Source organism: Lathyrus oleraceus, chromosome 6 (assembly GCF_024323335.1).
Source record: "Lathyrus oleraceus cultivar Zhongwan6 chromosome 6, CAAS_Psat_ZW6_1.0, whole genome shotgun sequence".
In the NCBI taxonomy this organism is placed as follows: domain Eukaryota; kingdom Viridiplantae; phylum Streptophyta; class Magnoliopsida; order Fabales; family Fabaceae; genus Lathyrus; species Lathyrus oleraceus.
The window spans coordinates 454521565-454548860 of record NC_066584.1 but is presented as its reverse complement, the minus strand read 5'-3'; positions in this window follow the sequence as shown (position 1 = coordinate 454548860).

Genomic DNA, 27296 nt, shown 5'->3' with positions numbered 1-27296 from the left:
CAATGGAGGAGGTTCCAAAGGCAGAAGAGGGCAGAAATAGAGACGGCGAAAAAGAACATGAATGGTCCAAACGAAGCAGAATCTAGCAACAATCGTCAGACAAGGAGCAGGAAAGAGACTCCCCTCCAGATCAATCCTAGCGGAGTTGTCGAATCGGTGGCGTCGAAAGAGAAGATGCAGGAAGATGATGAAGTAACCGACAGTTTTAACTCTGACTCAGAGGAATCCTTCAACGTGATTTGCAACGTGGTCTCTGTTCTCCCTAGAGACTATGATAGAGTCATGGAAATTGAGGATGAAGGAGACGAAATGGAGGAAGAAACAATGGCACACAAGCCCGTCTGCTACTATGTGATGAACAACGGATGCGTCGAAGAGCAGAACGCTTTTTTCGAAAGACCAGACGACTCCATGAAAGCGCATTTGAAACCTCTGTTTATAAAAGGAAAGGTGGAAAATGTCGGCGTGAATAAGATACTGGTGGACGGGGGAGCGGCAGTGAATTTGATGCCCCACTACATGCTGAAGAAGATTGGAAAAGACGATTCGGACGCGAAGCCTCACAACATGGTGCTGTCGAATTACGAAGGGAAGATAGGGACAACTATGGGAGTCATCCAAGTGAACTTAACTGTAGGAACCATAACAAGACCTACAATGTTCATAGTCATCGCTTCGAAAGCCAACTACAACCTGCTGCTTGGTAGGGAATGGATTCACGGCGTAGGAGCTGTACCCTCTTCAATGCACCAGCGGATAGCCATATGGAGGCCAGATGGAATCGTCGAAAACATCGAGGCTGACCAAAGCTACTTCATGACCGAGGTAAACACTGTCAACAGCCAGAGCTTCGACAAAAACCTGGCTCATATACCTCCCTGCAGCCTGGCAGAATTCGACTTGAAGACGACAGACAATGCCTATTGCTCCATGTACCTACATCCAACGCATGGTTTCCAGTGGGATAAAGAAGTGATTGGCGAAACTTACATATGGGGAACCACTCATATAGCGCCGACGGGATGGGGTAGTGAATTTGACGATGACGAGTGAACAATCAGCGATCGAAAAGATTACGGCTTACATAGCCGAAAACAAATTAAAAGAGGCCCTTGAGGCTGAAGTAAAAAATATGGCTGTCGAAGCCAACCAAGAGAACTCCAACAAACAATGTCCCCAAGAGGACGTTGCGGAAGATCATGTCACCAACCAAATGGGCGGATGGCAACACCAAAAGCTTGACGCCATTTACGACGACGAACCTCTGGGGTTCGAAAAAGATCCAGTGTCAACAAACGAGAAGATGGTGGCGCAGGATCCTTTAGAAGAAATAAACTTAGGAGTGGGGGCAGAACATAGACCAACGTACATAAGCGCAAAAATGGACCCCCAGTTCAAGGTCGAAATAGTCCAGTTGCTGAAAGAATTCAAAGATTGCTTCGCATGGGATTATGACGAAATGCCTGGTCTTGACAGAAGTCTGGTCGAAATGCAGTTGCCAATAATGGAAGGGAAGAAGCCAGTAAAGCAGACTCCGAGACGCTTCGCACCAGAAATCCTGTCGAAAATAAAAGAAGAGGTCGAAAGACTTCTAAGATGCAAGTTCATCCGCACAACCAGGTATGTCGAATGGATTGCAAATATTGTTCCAGTAATTAAGAAAAATGGCAAACTAAGGGTATGTATTGATTTTCGAGACTTAAACTCGGCTACCCCAAAGGATGAATATCCTATGCCAGTGGCAGAAATGCTCATAGATTCTGCAGCCGGCCATGAGTACTTAAGTATGTTAGACGGATACTCTAGCTACAACCAAATTTTTATCGCTGAAGAAGATGTTCCTAAAACGGCTTTCCGTTGTCCTGGAGCCATAGGAACGTACGAATGGGTAGTAATGCCTTTTGGTTTAAAGAACGCTGGAGCAATTTACCAACGCGCCATGAATTCCATCTTTCATGACTTCATCGAAACTTTCATGCAAGTGTATATTGACGACATTGTGATTAAGTCTGTTTCAGGAAAAAATCATATAGATCATCTTCGACAATCCTTTGAAAGGATGAGGAAGTTTGGTTTGAAAATGAACCCACTTAAATGTGCTTTTGGTGTGCAGGCGGGTGACTTCTTAGGCTTTGTGGTCCATAAGAAGGGGATCGAAATAAACGAAAATAAAGCCAAGGCCATAATGGAAGCGAAAGCACCATCAACCAAAAAGGGGTTGCAGTCTCTGCTAGGGAAAATCAACTTTCTCAGAAGATTCATCTCCAACCTCAGTGGGAAGACACAAGCTTTCTCTCCTCTACTTCGACTAAAGAAAGAAGACTTCGCATGGGGGCAAGAACAGCAAGCGGCTTTCGACAAAATCAAGGAGTACCTGGCTAATCCCCCAATCCTGATGTCTCCTTGCAGAAAAAGAAATATGAGATTGTACATTTCGGCATCAGACAAAACATTAGGAAGTATGTTGTGTCAAGAAGATGAGAATGGCGTCGAAAGGGCCATTTATTATCTCAGTAGAGTCCTGAACGATGCCGAAACTAGATATAGCATTATAGAAAAGTTATGCCTGTGTGTATATTTCTCTTGTATCAAACTAAAGCATTATATAAAACCTGTCGATGTATATATTTCTTCCCATTTCGACGTAATAAAGTATATGTTATCTAAATCTATTTTACATAGTCGAATTGGAAAGTGGGCTTTAGCTTTAACAGAATACTCCTTGAAATATCTGCCTTTAAAAGCAGTGAAAGGACAAGTGGTCGCTGATTTCATAGCGGACCACTCTATAAACGAAGACGTGGAATACGTCGAACTGGAACCTTGGAAACTGTACTTCGACGGTTCCAGTCATAAAAACGGAACGGGCGTTGGGATGTTGATTATTTCTCCTGAAAAAATTCCAACAAAATTCAAGTACAAAGTTGAAAGTCTGTGTTCAAATAATGAAGCAGAATACGAAGCTTTGATCGCTGGACTTGAAATCTTGTTGAAATTGGGGGCAACGAGAGTCGAAATAATGGGTGATTCCGAACTGGTAATAAAGCAGTTGACGAAAGAGTATAAGTGCGTGAAAGAAAATTTAATCATGTACTTTGTAATAGCCAATAGACTTCTCAAAGCATTCGACAACGTCGTCTTCAGGCACATTCCCAGGTTGAAGAATCAAGAAGCGAATGATCTTGCTCAACTAGCGTCCGGATACAAAGTGTCGAAGGAAAAGTTAGAAGAAGCCATTGAAGTCAGAGGAAGAGTCGTGTCCACCAAGTTGTCCCCATCAGATCTAGAGTCAATAAGATTAGGATACGGTGACGAAGAAAACTTCGAGATATTCAACATAGATGATTCAGGAATAACAGACTGGAGAAAGCCTGTCAAGGATTATCTACAAGACCCAAATCAGAAAGCGGAAAGAAAGGTAAAATACAGAGCTTTGAGTTACGTACTTTTGGGAAATGAATTGTTCAAAAAGACTGCAGAAGGAGTTTTGTTGAAATGCCTGAGTGAGGACGAAGCCTACATAGCCTTGTCGAATGTACACAGTGGAGCGTGTGGCGCGCACCAAGCAGGTCACAAAATGAAGTGGCTTTTATTTCGACAAGGAATGTATTGGCCAACAATGCTGAAAGATTGTGTCGAATTCGCAAAAGGTTGTCAGGAATGTCAAGTACATGCAGGCATACCTCATGTCCCTGCAAGTGAGTTGCACTCAATTATAAAACCTTGGCCATTCAGAGGATGGGCGTTGGACTTGATCGGGGAGATTCGACCAGCTTCCTCAAAAGGGCAAAGGTACATTTTGGTTGGGATAGACTATTTCACAAAATGGACCGAAGCCATACCATTGGCGAATGTGGATCAAGAAGCAGTCATAGACTTTATCCAAAAATACATAATCTACAGATTTGGGATACCTGAGACAATAACAACAGATCAAGGATCTGTGTTCACCGGTAAAAACATGCAGAAGTTTGCACAAGAAACAGGTTTTAAGCTCCTTACTTCGACACCTTACTACGCTCAAGCAAATGGGCAAGTTGAAGCAGCCAACAAGGTAGTGATAAACTTGATTAAGAAGCATGTGGGGAAAAAGCCTAGAAATTGGCATAAGACTTTGGATCAAGCCTTGTGGGCTTGTCGAACGTCCCCCAAAGAGGCAACGAATTCGACTCCATTCAAGTTGACTTACGGACACGATGCAGTTTTGCCAGTCGAAATATATCTGCAGTCAGTCAGAGTGCAAAGGCATCATGAAATCCCATCAGATACATATTGGAGTATGATGATGGACGAACTAGTTGATTTAGACGAAGAAAGGCTGCGCGCGCTAGACCTAATAAGAAGACAAAAGGAGAGAGTCGAAAGATTTTACAACAAGAAAGTAAGATTCAAGACCTTCTTAATAGGTGATCTTGTGTGGAAAGTAATCCTTCCTATGGATCGAAAGGATAAATTAATGGGAAAGTGGTCTCCTAAATGGGAGGGACCTTTCCAGGTCTTGAGAACATTTTCAAACGGCGCGTATGAAATAGAAGAAATAGAGAAGGATAAGAGAATCCTAAGAATAAATGGCAAGTATTTGAAAAAATATAAGCCTATATTGCAGGAAGTAAAAGTAGTAACAGAATAAGTGCAAAACATAATTGTGATAAGATGGGCCAAATAAAAATGGCATTCAAAAGTTATTACAAAGAAAGCCTCAAAGGGCTGAGAGTTGCTAAATAAATTCGACTAAAAATTAAAATTGGCAAAAGTATCCCTCAAAATGGCAAACTTCTGCCTCTGGAGTTGGAGTCGATGATCACAAAGACTTTTGTGAGTAGAGAGAGTCTCAATCTCCTGACTAAGTTGATGGGCTTTCTCTGCATGTCGAATACCCACCCTCAATTCTTCGTCAATCTCGCTCTGCTTGGGTTGCTGAATGGATGCCTTACGTTTCTCCTCTTGAGAGATCTTTTCTTGAAGTGCTGCTATCTGTGTTTTCCATTTTTGAATATTGTCATTGCAAGCAGCAACTTCTTCGACATACGTTTCAGAGAGCTTTTGCAATTTTGAAACTTTGTCAGTCGAAGTTGAAACAGCATCCCATTCAGCAGTTTGAGTTTCAGACTTGGAGGAGATTTGATTGGTAAGATCCCTTTGACAATGGAGATCTGCAGTGGCCAAGTCAATGAGAGTCATCAGCTCCATCACAAAACTTCCAATCTCAGCAGAAGCTTCCAGGACATTCACTTGCTTCAGAATTTTCTTAAGACCAATTTGAGCAAGGGAATTTTCTTCCAAGACTTTAAACAAATCGACATCAAGGATTTTCGTTTTGATTTTGGTCAGGAGGTTGCCAAGTGATGGTGCTTCAGAAGTTGCCCCAGAAGTGGTCGAACTACTCTGCGAAGAATCCTGAAAATTAAAACGGGTGCTAAGCATGGCTTTCAGATACTCCAAAGGTCTTTGCACTTTGAGATTCTCAAGCTCCTCGCGAGAAAAACTGGTCGAACCAGTTGATTTGCCACTCCCTTGGGCCCGGTCAGGAGCAGGTGGAGTGTTTCGCGTCGAAGTAGGCTCAACCTCTGTTCGTTTCAACTGGTTGTCCCCATCTCTGGCAGCTCCATCTTCAGGATCATCTTCGACTACAACCTCCATTTCAATATCATCACCCTGAGGTGCAACATGTAATCCTGGATGAGGAGGAGATTCATCTTCAGAAGCTTCACCCACTGTAGTGTCGAATTCTTCTACGGTTTGCATGTCATGGTCACTGGCGGGGATATCTTCCTCTGGCGCTGTTTCCTCCAAAAATTTCTCAGGCGTTCCTTCGACAGCCACTTGTTCCTAAAAATAAATTCTAAGATTTAGAAGAAAGATGTAGGAAAGGTAAACATATGCTGTCGAATTGAAAAAATTACCTCAGGAATTTCAGTGTTAAAACCGGATTTCCCACTCCCCGTATCTTTCGACTGAGGCTTGGCAGGAGAAGTACTGGCAGAATCCTTCCTGATTGGGTTGACGATGGACCTTTGGGAAGAAACCTTCGTGAGTTTCTTTTTCTTCTGAGGAGGAGGGACTAACTCTGGAGATTCATCACCAGACTCTTCACTAGGGACTTTATCCTCTTTTCTCTCCTATTCACTCTTCTTCTTTTGGATTGTTGAGGGTTTTCGACTTACCTAGTCATACAGGCCAAAGCCAGTTAGTTTTGAATAATGGAAGGAAAATAATAAGAAAAAAAAGTGTTGTACCTTTGTCGAAGGCTTCTTAGCAGTACTGGGCGACGCTTCGACAGCAGCTTTCTTAACAGGGATCTTCACGGCTAAGGAAAGAAAGAAAATTCAGAAACAAATATAAGAGATACATGATAAGACAGTTAGAATAACAGAAAGAAAAATCATATTTTTCTGTGAACACCTTCAAGAATGGTATCTTCCACGCGAACGTGTTCTATTCCAATATGAAGGTGTCCTGGATATTCGCCCAGATGATACTTAGTCGGAACCACACGCTCAGCAGGTTTTTGATACTTTTGACGAAGAATTTTCATAAAATCCCCACAAAGGAACCAGTCTGGAAGTGGAAAACCAAACGCCACCCCAAAGTCAGCAGTTGGCAAAGGAGGAAACTTTGGTGGATGACAATTGAAAGCCAGGTCATAGCGCGCCTCTGGTGAAAGATTGGAAGGCAATGACAGTTTTTTAAACTTCTCTGTCAATTTACGTTTTAATTCGGCCGCTGCTTCGCATATGGTTCGACTAAGATCATCAGGTTTGTACGCAGTTTCAAAATATTTTTGAAATTTCTGTATTTCCTTAATATGTCGTGGAATACCTTTTTTGGTCCGATCCTGCACAAAAGCGAAAGCATTTGTCAAATGTGTAGCAAAAGCAGCTACGTCAAAAAATTGTTGGAATAATAATCCTTCCACCATTCATCAAACTCAGGAGTGCATAAGAATGATGGTCGAAAAATAACTGGTCGAATGTCGAGAGAAGCATCAGCTAGTTTCTTCGACAGCTCTTTGCCTTCGTCTTCAGTGTGAAGGGAGTTATAAAAGATGATGGACCCCTTTTTGGGGAATATAGGTTGAGGTTTGATTTGGATTAGACCAAATTGTCTAGAAACAAGGTTGGGTTGATAAACTATCAAAGCAATTTGGTTTTTAGTGGTGTTACGATAAGAAAAAATGAGCCTAGGGGTCAAGAACGATTCCCAAACATTCAGAAATGTGTTTTCGTCCTTTTGCATCTCCAAGGGCAGCTGTTGGGTAAACCACTTAGGTCCGATTTTTCTATCAGCAAAAGGTGCCATGGTCGAAGTAAATTGATGACTTTTAGCAAACATCATAACATAGCTTTTAAAAGCTTGTCGAAGGCTGATTCCTTCATCAGTTGGCGTTAGTAGCACTAATCTTGGCCATTCGACAGTCCTATTGTTTACTTCTTCTTCATCTATTTCTGGTGCTACAGGAAGACTAGCTTCAAAGGTGGCATTGAGCCATAGTTGCAAGAGCCAAAAAGGTCCTGATAAGTTGATTTTCCCTTGGGATTTGGTGTTCTTTAAGAAATGTACGCTCTCGCTCAGAGATTCATAGAGATTCGCCAGAATCATTTCGCTCAAACATAGTTTCGTGCCTGCATGAAGCTGATTGGCTATGGTGATAAATCTCTTGGCAACTTGAAGAGAGCGAGAACAGAACACATATTTGGACAGCCATAGTGTCAAAAAGGCTATATGTTCGACATCTAAAACTTCAGTGGTACTCTTATCATGGTAATAGGACATGAATAAGGAGTAGGGTGCAAGGCTAGTCTCGAAAGCAATGGTATCTTCACTTAAGACAGTAGGGTCGAAATCTATACCATTGGGGTGAAGACCAACAATGGCTGCTGCGTCGAAAAGGGTAGGCGTAACCATCCCACAAGGAAGGTGAAAGGTGTTGTAAGTACTATCCCAAAAGTAGAGAGAAGCCAAAAGCATATTTGGGCAGATATTGGGTCCTACTCTCGACAACTGGATAAGGTCGAAAATGCCTACTTCTTTCCAAAAAGACCCTTTAACTTTTTCGATTTTATCTAACCAAGATACGTAGTCAGAAGGATCTTTCGACCATGGGCAGGTTCTAAATATCCTGGGAAAATTCAAATAGGTTAAGTCCAACTCCCCAATATCCGTCGAACTCGATGAATCTTTTTGTTCTACAACTTTCTCTTTAGGCTGAGGTTTTCTTCCAGCGCCTATGGGTTTTGTGTGAAAGTAAGATGGAAAAAATTCTCTTAAACGCTCTGGTTTAATCTCTGGATTTGGAAGGGGACCTAACATAGCGTGATAATTTCCAGAAATAAGAACAGGGATTAGTACCTGAGATTTATAGATGCAGTCTTTTTCCTTTTCATTTGGAGGTTCCGGAACATACTGTTGATTTCCAATGGTCATTGGCCCTTTTAAATCATGCACAGGAGGAAAAGATGAGTCTTGTTTCTTCTTGGAGTGTTTACTGCTTAGGGGTTTTTGAGGCGCCATTGCTGGAAAAAACTGAAGAAGATTTCTCAGAAAATGTGAAAAGCTTGAGAAATGGGTGTGAAAAAAGGAAATCTGAAACGTAAAAAGGTTTAAAGAAAAGGTTTATGGGTATTTATAGGAAGAAGATGTTGAAACGTTTTAGATGTAATGGTGTTAGTGGGACACGTGGCCATTTCTGATGGAAATGATAAAGAGGTGGAAGTTGAAAAGAAACCATGATGTGAGGAAATGATGGAAGTAGATTGTGAACGTGGGCTAGACGTGACATTGTGGAGAAAGTGTAATGATGAACCTGCATTGGGAATTGAGATTATCAGACTTGCATTTAATGAAGATTAAATGACATGGCATCAAAACACTGATTGACAACAAATGACTGTTTCTCCAGAACAACGGTCGAAACGTCTTTGCTGGGGGGCAATTTGTATACGTGCGTTTTCGACGCCATGAGATTTGGTGTAAGAAATGATTTTTTCGACAAATGATGACATGGGTTGAAACGATTTGATTAATAAGTATGGTTCGACACTTCGACAAAATGGAAGTTTCGTCATTTCGACAAAGATGTTTGCACCTAGGAAAAGCACTTTTGACAGATAGGGAGAACATTGCAGTATGTTGATAATTCGACAAAAATCCTGAAGGAAGACGTCATTTCGACTTAAAAGTAAATTTGAATTTAAAAGGTTGTGACGTTTGGCAGAAGACGCGTGGAAGCATCTGGCGAAAGGAGGAGAGCCATGTGTCATAGTTTTAGGATTTAGTCGTTAATAACAGTTATGTTATTTGTGTATATATAGGGTAGTTATTATCTAAAAAAGAGGTGAAGAATTACTTATACAAAATTCCTGAAAACACTCAAAGTACCCGTGTGAGAGAAAAGAGTCATATTTGGAAAATGTATGTGTAAACAAACACCAATTCCTTCAAAGTTTATTTTATAAAGTTCAAAGTTCTTTACAAATCGCTTTTATGTTTTCCAGTCATTTATCTTTCTGCACTTTATCCCTTTCGACACTTTACATTTCGTCAGTTATTTTCCGCCATTTACTTTATCTTGTTAAATTTACATCCACTTAACATTGTAATCAACATATTTCGACGTAAAACACTTAGAGAACAGAAATGAAAGATATGAAAGTGATTTTAGACATCTTCAAGACCATCTAGATTTTGCACATGTCCTAGGATTTGTGTGGTTGATCCTGCAAGTAACCCAATTCTACAAGTTTTGGTAAACCAGAGGTTGTTCGCCAAAATTCACAGCGAACAACTACATGGAGACAAGAGAGTCTACCTCAACTGGTTTATACAACCAAGCAGCAGCACAGCAAGTTCTTAAAGAACTAAAGCGACTATGGTACCTGGAATCAATCAAGCACAGTCAGTATTCAAATCACCAATTCAAAACAGACAAGTTAAGAATCCACAGACTATGTACAAAAACAATGCAATGTGCAAAGCACAATCAACTCAAGTGAGCCAAGCATCCTACAAAATAAAACAAGTTAGTTCACAACAATTAGCCAAATCAACTCAATTAACTTACATCATTCTCCTTTAAGGCATTTGCATCTCAACCTGAAACACAATTCAAAAGTGAGAAACAAGACCACTAGGACAAGCCTAGGGTCCAAAGGAGGTGAAAAATTCAAAACAGCAAGTGAAAATTAATCAAAACCAAGATTTATCAAGCCAAAAGAGAATCCAATTGGTCTCATGCTCATCTCATTCATTATCATCATTTCATAAACAAAACATGCCAAACTATGCACTTTGGAAACATATTAGAGCAAACAGAATGATCCCAATCAAATCAATATCAAAACAGCTCAATAAATTCCACAAAAATTCCAGCCTAAACAGAACACGTTCAATGAGTAGCACATCAATTTTCAGCTCATTTGGATCAATGGAAGTATGGAAATTAAATTCATAAAGTTCAGACAAGTTCAAGCAAGCCAACACAAGGTATCAAAACAATCATCAACTTCCAAAAATCATAAAACAGTGACAATACATGATAAATGAATGGGATCAAAACCACAATGATCTATAATGTGTCTACAATGCTCATACCAAATTTCACATTCATCCAATCAATAACCAGAATTTCACAAAGCAAATACCAACATGTGTCACAAAAAATCACAAAATGACCAAACAGAGGGAAAAATTCCAATCAAATAGGAAATGCCTTCAATAAATTCCAGAAAAATTCACATGTATTCTCAACATCCATATGCTCAATCATGCAAAAATTTGGCTCAATCCAATGTCCCTAGGCATGGCAAATAAAATCATGAAATTCATCAAGCTTGGTGTGACACAAATTGTCACACCTCTAATCAAAAATTCATATCTCATCAACCAGGGATCCAAAAATTGCAAACCACATATCAAAATCACCATCAAAGAGTCCAGAATAAGCACAAAAAATTTCATGAATTTATTTGGAAACACAATCATTTCATGATCAATATGGCATGGCATGTACAAAATGAACACATTCAATCAAACCCTAGGCATTTTTAATTTTCACACGTGTACAAAAATATTAAAAATCATCATTAAAATCTACACATCATAAGGAGAATGATGCAAAAAATCTCACTAATTTTGGACAAAAAATGAATTAGATATGAATTTCTAAAGATCATGGATGAAAATGAAAATAGAAATGAAAAAGAAATGAAATGAATTAGAATTAATATGTGAAAATGGCAAAGTCGTAATATTGAGGAACTAAGCCAAAACGACGTCGTCTCAATTTAATTCAGTGGCGCATTGTGAGTGGCTGGAGGGAGCGGGAAACACGTTTTCAAACCAGGCCATGGAAATTTTGGATCAAACGCGTCTGGCTCTTGTTCTTCATCAAGAACAATTCCAGAATTTCCAGAAAATTGGCAAGAACAATTTCTCACCAAAACGAGCAAACTATACATCATTGGAACCGTCTCTCAACCTAGATCATGGATATGTAACTAGTTTCTCCTAACTCTCAACATGTTAACCGGATCGATCAAAAAAAGAAATGCACATAAAACTTCAATTCACGATTTCTCATCCAATACTTAACCAAATCAAAAACTATAAACAACATGATGATCTACAATCAAAGACCTACAAAAGCCATATAATAGTTCATGCAATGGAGGAAATCGAAACTCTACCTCTTGGAGATGGCAGTGCTCGATTCTTGCTTTTCCAGGTGTAAGAAGGTGAAACAGATGAAGATTATTGATGAGGAAGATGATTGAAGTGATTAGGTTAACTCGAAACAGCACCAGTTGCAAGAATCTTCAAAACTCCATTGATGAGCAAGCTTCCAACAGTTGCAATTTAGCAAGGTTATGGCATGGATTTGATGAAACAGATCTTCAATAAGCCTTATAGAAGATGAATCCAAGGAGCACGAGCAAGATTGATGAAGAATTGTGATGAAATTGATGAAAAATGTTGAAGAAGCTTTGGAGAATTTTGAGAGAATTGGATGAAAAAGTTTGTTAGAATCTTGAGAAGTGTGAAGTCATTAGCAATTTCTGTTACAGTTAAGGCTTTATACCACTGCTTAATCAACTTCTTAATCCAAATTATCAAAATCAAAGTGAATTAGTGCTAATGAGTTTTTAAGTGCAATGGCCAAAAAGTCCTTTTCCAAATTGGCAATGTATGACAGCAAAAACCAGCTGGAGCAAGTCTAAAATGATGTATGTGATGTGTTGGAAAAGGTCTCATGTGCAAATTCCATGTAATACTCAAAATCATTATGCCACACCAAAAATGCAAATAAATTCACTCAAAAAATGCCATTTTGCTATGAGAGTTTTTGATGAAATGTGATTATGCATCATGAAAGATCATATGAAATGTGGTTTGCTCAAAGAAAGATCATCCATTTTGGCCATTCCATGTGAAAGTTATGCCACTTTGATTTTAGGCATTTTTGGAAAATGATTGGACCATAACTTGTCAACCATACATGGGAATTTCAAGTTCTTGGACTTTTTGGAAAGGTGAGAGCAAGATCTACAACTTTCATGTTGGGCAAAATTTCATTTGAAGCTTTTTTGGACATGTAATTTTGTGGTGAAAAACTTTCCATTTTTGGAAACTTTCATTACAAGTCACTTTCTATTTTTGGCAACTTTTCTCCTGACTTTATTTTCTTCATTCTTGATGTTCGAAATGTCAAAGGAAACTTGTTTAGACATGAATGAAGTATATCAAACCCTCTCCCACCTCCAAATCCATAAAATCAAGCACAGTTGACCACAGTTGACTTTTCTGATTGATAAATGAATTTGGCTATGCACTGATCAAGTTGAGCCTCAAACTTCTGATGAAATGGCTCAATGATGAAACCTTAGCTTCCATAAGCTCAAAATAATCACATGATGATCCCCATATCCCTTGTAGACCCCATCTCCTTGCCATGCCCTGATTGGCCCAATGCAACTGATTAGGGTTGACCAGTGGTCAAAACCCTAATCTCAAGGTGTCTGATCAATCACTTGAACCTCTTGGATGATAACAAGACCGTGATGATGATGATGTACCATTTCAACCAAGATGAAGCTCAACCTCCTTGAGGCACCAAGAAACCCTAATTTGAATCACCAACCCTCAGATGATTAGTGATCAGTTCAATGAAACCTTAGGGCTTGAATCTCAACCTCTTATCTTCTGACCAAGACTTGGAGGATGATTTGCTCAATGTAGCCATATGATATGCAATATGCTAATGACTAATGACCTAAGAAATGCAATGCAATATGCTAAGCTAGTCCCAAGAGAGGAGGGCCAATTTTGAGGTGTTACACAATCGTATCAAATCTTACACTTGAACGATCTTCGCACTACATCCTAAAAATAGGCCAAGATGGGCGTGGTAAACTAAGGTCCTTGGCTTCTAAGGAATATATTGGAAAGAGTAATGCCTAACCACGACTACTCGTGTGACATTATTGATCCCAACATAACCTTCACCAAGTGAATGGGCTTGCAAGTCAACTTGCTAAGAAATAACTCCACACAAGTCAACAAGACTATGCCATTCTCCTATCCTAAGTGCACTCGAGTTCGGGTATAGAACTCATCTCACAAAGATCACCAAGCATACAAGGAATTAATATTCAAACAATTCAATCATTACATACAATACAGTAATCCCAAAAAATATGTCACAAAGCAATATACCATACAATACAACAAATATGAAAAGTAGGCAAAACCCACTAGGCAAATGATAGTTCCCCAGCAGAGTCGCCATTTTTCTGTAGCGGGGTATTCGTTACCATTAGAGATATTGACTAAATCTAAGGTAAACCATACAAGTCGAGTCGCCACCGCACTTCTATTTATCCAAAGGAATGGTTAGAAAGCGAACAAAAACCTAAAAGTATTATCGAATCAAAAACTAGTAAAAATGTCAGAGATCTGGGTAAGGGGGTTGGTTATGCAATGGGAAGGTTTTAAGCACCCAAAACATCCTAGGTACTCCTAGGGAGCCCTTTTCATAAGTGTTGTTCTAGTCTAAATGGTGTAGGTATATCTAAAGTACAATTTACTAAAAGGAAGGTTAAAAGAAAATGACTCGCAAGGATGTCGCATCCACTGCCTACGTATCTCATCTGAGTATGAGAATCAGAGTCTTTGTAGCTCGGCTACCTATGGGTTAAAGAGAAGTGTGATCGGTAAGACGTCGCGTCTTATGCCTACGTATCTCATCTGGAATGAGAATCAGAGCAAAACGTAGTTCGAATAACTAGGGGTTAAGGATTGCCATCTGAACATGGACTTACAAAAGAGGACACCAGCTGTGTCAAAGGAGGGTGGGCAGTGTGTTCAACGTTCTAGCAGTAGGTGTCGCAGCTCGATGAATCGAGTCTTAGGCAGTTACCTCTTTGCAATAGAACGGACTGACATGCCACAAGATCGGAGACGCACGGAAGGTCTAAAAGTGGGGAAGCTCTGCTCTAGAGTTGTCATGCAATATGGACCTATGTGTTAGGATTTACAAAGGGGAACATCTACCTAATGTTAGCATGCAAAGAATAAGGGAGTTCTACCTATGTTATCATACAAAGGGTTCTACCTAATGGGTGCTACCTAAACGGAACAAGAGTCGACGGATGGAGCGCGGAAAGGAGTTACGGATAAGGGTAGATGGCGATGCTGGAGGCAATCGACTTACAGGTAGATGGCGTTGCCTGAGGCAATCGACTTACAAGAGGATGGATGAATGCGCGCTGGTTCTGTTAAGTTTTGAAAATGATTACTCGACGTTGGATCGAGCTTTTGATCTTATTTTGAAATGGTTATTGGATGTTCGTTTTAATTCTTGTATTAACAGGAGACTAAAGAAATAAAGAAATAAATATTATACACTTTATGGGAGAGGGGTACAGTTGTTATGAATGGGGATTGTTCATGGCAAACAAACAATAAGAATATATGCCTCATACATCATACAAGTAGACAACAGTTATCAATCAGATCGGATAAATAAACAATATATAATCAAACCAAAGAATCAAATAATGGAGCATTTAAACAATGCATGGGAGTATGAACATGTTAAATAATCAAGCAATAGAAAGCATGAACGAGAGAAACAAGTATAAAAGATAACAGATGAATCAAACAGATGAAAATATACACACGAAGGGTCCACTGAATAATTTAATCAGGAAATGAGGTAAGAACCAAATAAAATCAGGTAAAAGGCCTCTAATACATGGCATATAAGATGAACGAGGGAGGATCAAAAGATCTCTTCAATTGACATAAGCAATCCCTAAGTCAAACATCGATCATAAAGAAGTCAACTGAAAATTCAAGTCAACTTAAAAAATAACAAATAAATAGCAAATTAATCAAGAAAATAATGAAAAATTAAAATAAATAAAGTGGGGTCAGGAAATCATCATCCCCCAAAAATATTTTAAAAATAATGAAAATTGGCATGTGAATTAATTAAAACAAAACATCGGTCAAACCAAAAGTCAATTAATAAGACTAGGTTAAAAATAAATCCAAAATAAATTGAAAATGTGAAATAAAATTCAAAGAAAATGCCAGGTTGATCATGAGACAGTGGTCAACCTTCATCCCAAAAATCAAATGCTAAAAATAATTTTAAGTCATAAAAATAAAATTAATAAAAAAAAGTGTGTTAAAATGGACCATTTAGAATAAATAATAAAAATAAAATATTAATATTAAAAAAATACAAAAATAAAAATTATATAAAATTAAATAAAACGTTCAGAAAAGTGAAAAATATTTTTGGGTAATTTTATGGACGAAGAAAATATTTTAAATAAGAAAAAGAAATATGAAAACGGAAGGATTAATGGTGATGAACATGGTAAGCAAGCGTAGATATATCAAAACATGGTCATGGAAGAGATGATTACCTAATGGAAAATAGAAGTGGAATGGAATCTGATATGTGATGAAGTTTTTCCTCCTTGCCATGAAATTCCAATGCCCCTTTAGGGTTAGGGTTTCAGCTTCTTAAATAGGATGGATTAAGTGTTCTCATGGGCTTTTTAATAAGTGATTTATCCATAAGAATAAAAGTGTGAAGTGAGGTGTAAAATGTTGTTATTTTGGGCCAAACTTAAGTGAATGGATGTCCAATGCATGGCTAAAAGAGGTAAAAAAACGTGACTGGTTTGTGCAGCATGCTTAGAAAATCTGATTGGGCCAGCCAGGCCCAAAATCTGCCTAGAAAATCAAGTCATGGTGCCCACTTTAAATGAATGTATCTCTCAAACCATGGATCCAAATGAGATGATTCCAAAAGGATGTGAAAGAGGACATGGCAAGGTACAATTGTTGTGAAGAAAGTATTTTCAAATAAATCCTTGAAGTGCAAGAAAACTGGCCAAGAAGTCTTGACAAATTTTGAAGATTTTGGGCTTAGAAATTTTTCTAAGTGTCCTAAAAAAATGTCTCACTTTGACTAAGCATAACTTTCTCAATTCTAATCCAAATGGAGCAAACTTTATATCTCTATAAAGCTTGGAACAAGAGGAACAACTATCATGTTGGAGAAATTTTCAAATGGAGTTTTTAACTTGATGCAAAATGGGCTTAAAGTGAGTGCAACGATCATGAAAACTTGCCCTAAATGGAAAGTCAACCATTTCCAAATTAAGTAACTTTTCCAATTCCTGATTAAATGATGAATCCATGATCCAACCTTGATCAAATTTCACATGTAGGATCCCCTAGGCATGGATTTTGAGATTCCACTCTCAAAATGTCAGGAGTTGACTTTTCTGGCCCCACAGTTGACTTTTCCCAAACTGTCTGATTCCCGATTCCATTGATCAATTGAAGCACTTCTAGCTCAAATAAAGAGCTGATTTTTTGTATGTAGACCCTTGTGGACATATGGAGGGACATGGAAAAGAGTTTCACCAAAAGAATCAGAAATAAACTGATTTTATACCAAACCCTAGTTTTAGGGCAAAATGATCAGGAACTGATTGCACTGATTGTCAATGGATCTTTCTGAGATAATTGTGAATCTTCCTAGGCCAAGATGCCTATCTAATCATGACATGGATGAGCTCCTCTACTTCCAACCAAACATTACATGTTGCAGGTAGCCATGAAACCCTAATTTCTGATTAAATCCAGATGAACACTCTGATAGCTTTGAATCCTTCACTGATGAACTGAGGATCATAATAAGATACTTGGACCCCCCCTGAGACCCTTGAGACTTGTATACTTAGAAAATGAAGTCCAATTCTCAATCTTTCTTTGTGTGGGATCCTTTTGTTAAGGAGTGATCGATCAAAACCTGATCTCCATGTCACTAATGCGGTATGCAATGAGTATGACCTAATATGATGCTAATGAAGTGTAAAACATAATCCCATGCTTCCAGGAAAAATGAAGGGTAAATTTTGGGGTATCACATCCCCCTAGCAAATTTAAGTCGTAACCTGGCCTATGCACAACTTTTTATCCCCTAGGGTCTATGTCTCCCCAGTGAGTTTTCCTTAGGGAATTCATTACACTCTTGCGGACTTTCAGTCTCTTCGGATTCTTTTCCTTTGTGGAAATATTTTTCCCCACAAAGATTATTTTAACACTCATATCATATGCATCATGAGGTCATTTAGGGATCAAAATTTGTTTCTATATATTGTTATTTAGGTCCATTCTACTGAGTCGATACGAAAATTTTAACTTTCATCTCCTCAGCTAGAATGTTCTTAAATAGGGGCAGCTGTAAGACCCCATTTTTTTCCCTAAGATCCCTCATGTTATTCTCATCATATGCATTAGCATTGGGATCACACCTTGTCATCCTCCTTACCCCTCATTCATTGGGTTTGCATTAGAAGAGATCACCAAGCACATTTGATTGTATCATACTTCACTTTTATCTATTCACTAACCAAAATACCAAAATAATGTCAATACATAGTTTGTTTCTTTTGTAGGTAGTGTGCATGCTCACCTATGCTCTATCAAGCTCATATCTAGGGTTTAAGACCCTCATTGCAAGTAGCTCAATCAAAAAGTGGTTTACTATAACTCTAAGTATCATATATGAATCCCCATGATCTTCACATGATATTTTGATCAAGAAATCATCAAGAGTTTGAAGTTGGTTTGCCTTGGAAACCCTAATTCATCTAGGTATCTTATGTGACTTGTTCGACAAGCTTCTTCACAAATTGATCAAATATATCAAGGGATACTTCAAATTTCATCATCTTATGCATATATGATCCTCCATGAGTCCCAAAAGTCAAGAAAATAGCAAGCTAGCAAGTTGGTTCATGGTGGTTGACTAGAGGAATTCAACTAATCAAAACTGGGGTTCCCTAGAACCTATCTCCTACAAATTTTGTCATATTAAAATGATTCCAAGAGAAAAGTTACACTAAATGACATTCCAAACAACTTTAATGTTTAAGTCTAGAGCTAGTTTTGCTTGGAAAGTCAATTTTTATGGTGAAAGATTATAGGTCATTTTGTCTAAACCCTAATTTGGAGGTCAACTTCCCAAGACCGTAACTTGCTCAATTTTTATGATATTAAAGACATTCAAGTTTCCCAATCAGATTCAAGATGTCTACTTCAAATTTGACGTTTGAAGGAAGTGGAAATTCAACTTTTAAATGCATGTGATATGAGGAGACATTATAGGTCATTTTGGGCCAATACCATTGAACAAGTGATTTTCCTCAACTTCTAAAATGCATAACTCCTTCATTCTAAATCCAAATGAGGTCAAACGTATGACTAATTTTAAGTACTTTGAGATAGCTACAACTTTTATGAAGGAACTTTTCTCATTTGAAGTCCATAATAAAAGTTAGTCAAGGTGGAAGAAGTGAACATATGGCTTGGTACTTCGAAATGTTTTTGATATGTTTGATTTTCTAAACTTCTACCTCAAAATTCATCATGGTCCAAGCTTCAAATGAAAAAGTGTTCAATATGAAAGTTGTTCCTCTTGATCTAACCTTTTCAAAAAGTCCAAATTCATCCCATTTGGACAAAGTATGAGTGACTTGCGCTTAGCTTAAAGTTGGATGACCATTTGGCATATTTGAATTTCCACTTTCCATAGACAAATGCATGGCTTGTTAACACGACTTCAACATTTATTACACATGATTTTGGACCTGAATGCATCATTACATGGGCCTATCACACGCCCATGCATCCATGCAAAGGCATTTTACTATTTTTGAACTTTGAAGAGAAGTGTGCAAATATCATTGCCTTGGCCTATAAATAGAATCCCTTTCACTCAGAATTGAGGACCCTGGTGCGTCAGCTTTGAATTTCCAACCCTAAACCCTCACATTCAAAGGATAACCTTGAGGATTTTCATTGAAAATAGAGTTTGAATCTCCATTATTTTGAGATTCAAATCTCCAAGAGTCCTACTTCTTTCTTGATCCATTTCCACTCCATCAAGCATCCAGAGCAAGGTTAAGCACAATTGAGAGCAAGATTGTGTCCATCTGAACCTGCGGTGAAGGTGAATTTTTGAATTTTTCATTTATTCGATTCTCACTCAATTCTCCATAATTCTTGTTGATTTTTGGTTGCCTGAAGTTCTACCAATGTAGGCAATAAGATTGAGTTGCTTTGAGGTCAAATTGAAGCAACTCAGATCATGATCCTCAAAATTCAACTCCCTGTATCTTTAAATATACTTGGAGTTAGGTAAAATTGAGGTCAGATTCGAGCTCCTGAGCATTTTTACTTTAAACTCATGTCCTCATTTTTCATTTTGGTGATGGTTGAGGGTGGACCAGTCCGGTGAGGTCCACCGGAGAAGAAGACCGGAGTTCTGGCTCTGGCAATACGTTGGCATGTCTCCAGACCACATGATCCTTCTATTTTGTTTTAATCTTAAGCGTCAAAACTAATTACCACGCGTGTGGTACATTGACTAGATTACATCATGGAACGGGTGCTCTGATCCACTTGATATGTCACCTCAATTAATGAGGGAGATCAAGTGATCCACGTTTTTTTGCATTTTCTGATTTTCATTTTAATTGACTTATTTTCATTAATTCATATTAATTTTAATATTGATCCAAAAAATATGGGAGTTCCACAAAAAATTCTCAAAGATTTTTCTCTTTCTTTTTCTGAATTTAAATTATTTTCTGGATCAATATTAATATTTTTCATGATTTAATTGTTTTTGTGCATATTTTTAATTGTTTAAAAATACTTTTAAGTTTCCAAAAATATTGAATTTTTTTCTTCAAGGTCCTTTGACCTTGTTTGACCTATGATAAATCTTATGACCATTTATTTGGTGTTTTGATGAGGTTTTAGGATTTTGACCAACCATAATTTAATTTAATGCATTTTTAATTGATTTTTAATTGTTTAATTGCAAATAAATTGTGTTGAGCTATTTTTATTGACTTGTTGAGTTTGACTATTATTGTTGGGCCTTGGTCAAGGTTGATTTGACTTTGTTAAGTTAAAATCATTGGATTTAGGGGATTGATGAAATATACATTTCATCTCCCAAAATGAATGAATGATTTTAATTTGATAAAAGTCCTCCTTTGACCAATTTGTGTTGATTTCACTTTCCCTCCCTCTTCATCTCAATCTCATTCTATCCCCATCCATTTCTTTGACCTATGATATCTCTATATCCTAAGGCTAATTGATTGCAAAATTAACATAAGTATGGATGAGATTAGGTCCACCCTTTTGCCATTTTCTTTTAAGTGTGGTATGTTTTAGGAGTATGGTTCATAATACCATATCTCTAACATGCATTAACACTAAAATTTCTATTGCCCGACCTCAAATAATTGTGACTTCTACATAAGTCCAATTATGATTGCCTAACATAGCACTAAATTTTGACACAAAAGGCATAGCATTCTAGTAAGTGAGATTGTAAGTTTCCCCCCTTTCATGGTATTGTATGGAAACTTGGCCTTTTTTCCTTCCTTTGGAAGATGTCTTGGTTCAAGGATTCATGCTTGTGAATAGAGGGTTGAGTGTTCTCCAAAGGATGACTTAAACAATTGAAAAGCAAAAGCAATACTAACTTCTAATCAACTAACATTTGACTAACTTTTAATTTCAAGTCATTTACCTTTTTCACTTTAAATTCAAGTCTTTATTCATTTGTCATTATTCATACCATTTAACTTGTTTACTTAAATATCATTTTCACTTTGCTCACTTGAGCCATATCTTGTGATTATATTGTGATTGTATATACTTGTTTGTGTATTTTGTTTGTGTCTGTGGTCTTTTGACCTTAATGTACATAATAACAACAAAAACTCTAAAAAAGATTTGTATGGACTGTTGGATTTGATCTGAGACATTGGACTTAGAATTAGGCAACATTCCCTAAAGGACTTGGCCAATGCCAACTTTTTCTGAAACCAAGTGCTTGTGAAGGAAACTTTCATCTGATGCAAGTATTGAGACCCTCTTTTGAGTTCATATGCTACATGGTCTTGATGAAGTTGTTACTTTGAACCTGACTTAAAATTTCAAAAGACAAAAAGAACTAACACCCATTCAAACTCTTTTAGGCCTTTTGTGCCTCTTTCAAACTTAACTTTTGTTAAAAGCAACCCATTCACTTTGAAATTGATACCACAAACTACGAGGTCTTGATCCCTCTTTTTATGTTGGTACGTAGGCACAAGTCCGAAGGTCTTGTCAAACACAAAAATATAATTAATTAATTCTTTTCTCGTCCCCACACTCTATTTATTGCAAACATCTTTTGTACCAAAACACATGTACATACAAAAGAAGGGCTCCCTATGAGTACCTAAGACACTTTGGGTGCTAATGCCTTCCCTCTGTGTAACCAACCCCCTTACCTGTAATCTCTGGCATTTTTATTATTTTTGATTTGAAAACTTCTTATCTTTGGGTTTTGTTCGTACTTTTCCCTTTTCCCTTGGAAACAATAAAAGCGTGGTGCTGACTCTGGTTTAATTGAAGTTAAGTTTATCCATAGCTTAATGGTCATGAATTTACCTCTACAACTTCCTTCTCGCAAAATGACTTTTTTACTTTTGATGAGAAAATTCTTGAAACAAAAGCTTAAAATATTTTGTTCTTGCTTTTAAGAAGTGTACATGTGTTTCTTTTAATTTATGAATACAATAAGGAATGTCAACAGTAATCCTATAAAAGGTTGGATCCTAATGTGCGGAGCTCAATGCTTTCTTAAAATAATGTCTTCATTATCCCCAATGGAATTGTAGCAGTGGATGATTCTTTCTTCTTTAGGAGACCTTCCCTCCATTTGGCACTATTATGTTGGTATCCCTAGAGAAGATTGGGCTTGAAGGCAACTTTACTTCATTGACGACTTCTTATTTTATCTCCAGTGAGGCTTCCATCCTGTTGAGATTAGCTGAGTGTTCATTTGTACTGAGATGTTTATTTCATCTCCAGTTCCTCTACTATTTCCTGTTTTGTCAGCATAAACATGACACACATTCACGCATGCATATACGTCATACGTTATTAAATTCATAGTTCATATTCATATTTCATCCCCTGTGTTGCTTTACTTAACTTTGTTGTATTTATCCCCCAAGTAATATATATTTCCTCTCTTCAGTAGAGTCATCGACCTTAAGCAGAAAGTGTATACCCTTTCTAAATCCCCACTGAGTTTATTCCTCATGGAAGATTTTGCTTTAGCTCTCCTTTCCATACTTGGATAGGATAAATCCTCGGTTTGAGATCATTCCTCAATGAGAAGAGTCTTGTTTGACAATCCCTCTCCAGTTTATTCCTGGATTGAACCTGAAATCTAACAGGTATGATTTTGAATCTCTCTAGGCTGTAAAAACCTAGATTGATGGTACATTTATTTTGTACCTTCAAATACTTCGATCCCCGTGAAGAAAACTTGTTTATGGTTTCCCATCAAAGACGAATTTTATTCCCTAGCAGTGTTCTTGTAACACTTTCTTTGAAATCCCTACCTAACAATAAGTGGCAGTCTCTTTATTTGGGAAGCTTGTTTTTGTTCCCGGATTTTTGTTTTGAATGACAAATGATAGTCTCTTTTCCGAGAAGTTTGTCCATTCCCCAATGAAGTTAGCACACATATCAACTTCCTTATTCTTCCATCAAATGGTTATCTCTCTAGAAAATTCCTGTCAGAGAAGTTTGTTGGAGCTCTTTCACCCTTTTCATGAGGAAGTCTTGATTAAAGAAGAAACTGAGACTCATTCGAGCATACAACCCGAATAGTTTGTTAAGTTTATTTATCCTTTTCAAGTGAAATACTTGATTAAAGAAGAAATGGAAACCCATTTTGTGGCATACAACCCGAATCATGATTGAAATTTATTATCCAACGACAGATGGCAGTCTCTTCTCCGAGAAGTTTGTCCATCCCCCAGTTGAAGTTTATTAACATATCAATTACTCTTCCGTCAAATGGCTATCTCTCCGAAAGAATCCCGTCAGAGAAGTTTGTCGAAATTATCACTTTTGCTTCCCTAAAGTGAAGTTAAAAACAGCTAATGGCAATTTTCCTAGTAAGCCCGTTATCAAAAATCATCCTCATTCAAATGGCTATCTCTCCAGAAAATTCCCGCTAGAGAAGTTTGACGAGATTCCTTTCGGATGATGCTATTTTCTCTTTGCTTGAGAAATTTGTTTTGAAGATCCCCGGTGGAGTCGTTGGTTCCCATCTCCCATTTAGTGATCACCCTTTTCTCAAATGAAAGTCTATTAAAGAAGAAACTGGATCCTTTTTCACATATTGCAAGTTGGTTTTCATTCAATTATCAGAACTTACATTCTCGTTCCCTGGTGGAGTGTTAATTAATTTTAACACTTTCCCCAGTTTGGTAGCCTTTGGTGTTATTCCCTAGTGTTAGTCCCTCTTCTCTGCTTGGTTTCTTCAGCAGTAATGTGTCTCCTGTGGCATCATAACCCACAGAATTCAGAGTTTTTCATTTACATCATATCATAAGCATCATTGCGGTAACTTAGGGTCAAAAATTATGCATTTTAATATTCAAGTCCCTCCAATCTCGTCGAGACGAAGATTTCAACCTTCATATCTTCGGATGGAGGAAACTTAAATAGGGGCAACTGTAATACCCTAATTTTCACCCCTAAGATCCCTTATCATTTATATCATTTTAATAACATCAATATCCTCAAATACTTTTGTGTATATCCTTATGCTTTGCTAACCCCACAAAAATACAAATATATATATATATATATATATATATATATATATATATATATATATATATATATATATATATATATATATATATATATATATGTCTTGCTTTGCTTTGTTTACAAGTTAAGGTTTTGGCATCAAGAAGTAAAAGGGATGGATCGATCAAGGCTTAGTGGGATCATAGATATATAAAGGTTATCAAGAGTCTCCCTCCATCAACAACCAAAGTTTGTACTCACCTCAACTCAAATTCATCAAGCCGCAATTCATCTAACACTCAAAATTAGGGTTTTGGTCAAAGTCAGCTTAATGTTTTCTCTTTGACCAAAGCATGATCCTATGGCTTGAGGCATGATCCAAGTTATTCAAATTTTTCCTAATAACCCACTCATAAAATTAAGATGGCTCAAGAGGTTAGGTTCATAAACAGATGAAAGTTTGAACATAACAAATGAAAAGCCAACAGATGCTAAAATTCAAAGTTTGACTTTTAAGATTTTTGGTCAACTATGGACTTTTAAAGTCAAGGATTATGAAAACATGATCATTGAAGTCATTTGATTAAGTTTAGTCAAGAAAATCAAGGTTACTTGCAAAAAGGGCAAAGATGGAGAATTTGAAATTTTTACCAAGTCCTTAAAAATCATGTCCAAGTACCCAACTTTCCAAGGTCATAACTTATGATCCAAGCCACCATTTTCTTTGCTCCAATGATCAGATTAAAGACCTTGCTTCATAATTCAACTTTTTCCTAGGTGATTAAACCTCAAAAAATGCACGAATAAGGAGATATGGGGTCATGAAGTGGATGATTCATTTGTTTGTCAAGTGGTAAAACACTTAGTGAAATTTTCAGCATGCTGACCTAGTCAAGTGACCAACTTTATGCCAATTTTTCAACAAGATCCCAACGTATTCAAGTAAAGTGATCAACATGAAAGTTGTAGATCATGATTCCATATTTCGAAAATGTCCAAGATCAAGAAATTCCCATGCTTGAGCTAAGAGAAACGAATTTGGGAAGACAACCCCATGGAATGGTTCATAGGTCAAATTCCAAGCCAAAATACATTACAAATCCAAACAAATCCACAAGTACATGTACTTATTACTTCTAAATATCACTTTAATCAGAAGACCATACACAGTTTTGAGCCATTATCCAAGCAACCAAGCCATTACACAATGAATCATTCCATTTTTGGCATAAAGGTCACACTTCCATTTGTGTAAAGTGGCTTTAACCCAACATTAAGTACCATTGAGCTCCCAAATGACTTTGGTTCTGAGACATACCAACTCTAAACCTCAAGTCAACTCCTACACTTCAGACAAAGCTCAGTAAAGCACTTCATTCCCCTCATGCTTTTTCCATGTTTCATACTTAGTGTTTTATGCAAGAACCAACCAAGCAAGCAAACCAGTACAAGCCATAATTATTTTATGATATTTGAGGCTTCTTGAACCCTCAAGGATACCTATAAATAGAGGACAAAGCCTCATTTATCCACACACCAATCTTTCCAAGAAAAACTCCATTCTTGAGAGCTTTTCAACCTTAACCTCCATTCTCTCATTTGGCTCGTGCATTCTACAAACCAAAGGTTCCAATCATCTTCTGGGAACTCATAAGCATTAGGAGAGGCATCAAACAGTAGCTAGAAGTAGTGTTGAAGAGGCATTAGACCTTGCTCCAATAGGTATATTCTTGCATTTTGAAACTCATCATACATACGTCATTTCATTTTGATTTCTGAAGCAAACGTGTAGCATTTATTCTGTTAAGAAGGATCATTAGCTTACATGTCATTTATATTGTTGTTTATGTGAATTTAAGTTGCATGAAACCTAAAGTTTCAGTTCTGCTTTTTGCCTTCGTGCATCTTCATCTTTGAGTATTAGCTAAAAACTATCATACCATTGTGTTCCCTGCATTTTTCTAAGCAATTTTGATCTTTATTTCATGAAAAATGGTTGAGAAATGAGAGAGATATGATTGATGGAAGATTTGAAAAATATTAGAAGAAAAAAAACAAAATGAGAGAGAGAGGTTGAAGATGATGCTGAGTTGGCATTGAAAAAAGTCAAAGGAAATGTGTTATATAATATAGACAATTGTTTGCGTTTTAATTAATGGGTAGAAGCGCACGTTCAATGTCACTTGTAACCAAAAGGTTTGGGGTTTGAATCCCCCTCGCCCCATACTTTGGTTTTTATTTTTTCCAAACAGTACATGGAACCCCAAGGACGTGGGTTCGAACCTGGCCAGTGTAATGTTTGTTTTTTCTCACTTGTTAAATGTTCATTTTTCTTCATAACTTCAAATATCCATAACTTCATGATCCCTTAACATTTTTGACCCATTCTGTTTTCCATGTGTTCATGAGAATGTCTACTTTATAATGACACAAAAAAATCCCAAAAATAGTATTTATTTCACAAATTTTGATTGGATAGAAAACATGTGCCTTTTAGGTGTTTTTAAGGATCCTAATCAATCTCTTTGGTTCATCTCTTGTTTTTTCTTATTATTGAATGTTTGTATGATCATAGAAAACTCTTTCAAGTGTTGATTGTTGTACTTAACATGTTTAAAATTGATTATTTTCATATCATATCTAAATTGATTCACCTTGAAAACATGTTTGAATGAATGGTTAGGAGATATTAGGGTTCCCACTTGCTTGTTTATTATTCATCCCACGATTAGGGTTTAGTTCTAAACTTGTACCTAACATGCTCTTGCCTATTGTTTAACTTGTATGCATAGTGATCCACTTAAGATTTTACTTTGTCCATACCATGTTCATATGATCCATCTTTTGAATATCTTTCTTTTGTCACAACTTGACTTGACAACCATATATCTTGATTATGATACTTGTCTTATGTGGTTTGATACCCTTGTGTTGAGTAATTTACACTTGTTTAAATCATGTATTGTAACTCTATCCCAGTTTATGATATTATATCCATATCTTGTAATTGTTTACCACTTCATCCAAGTATTTCCTTTATAAACTCCCATGATGATTGAATATGTATCTCATACTTGTTCATGTGC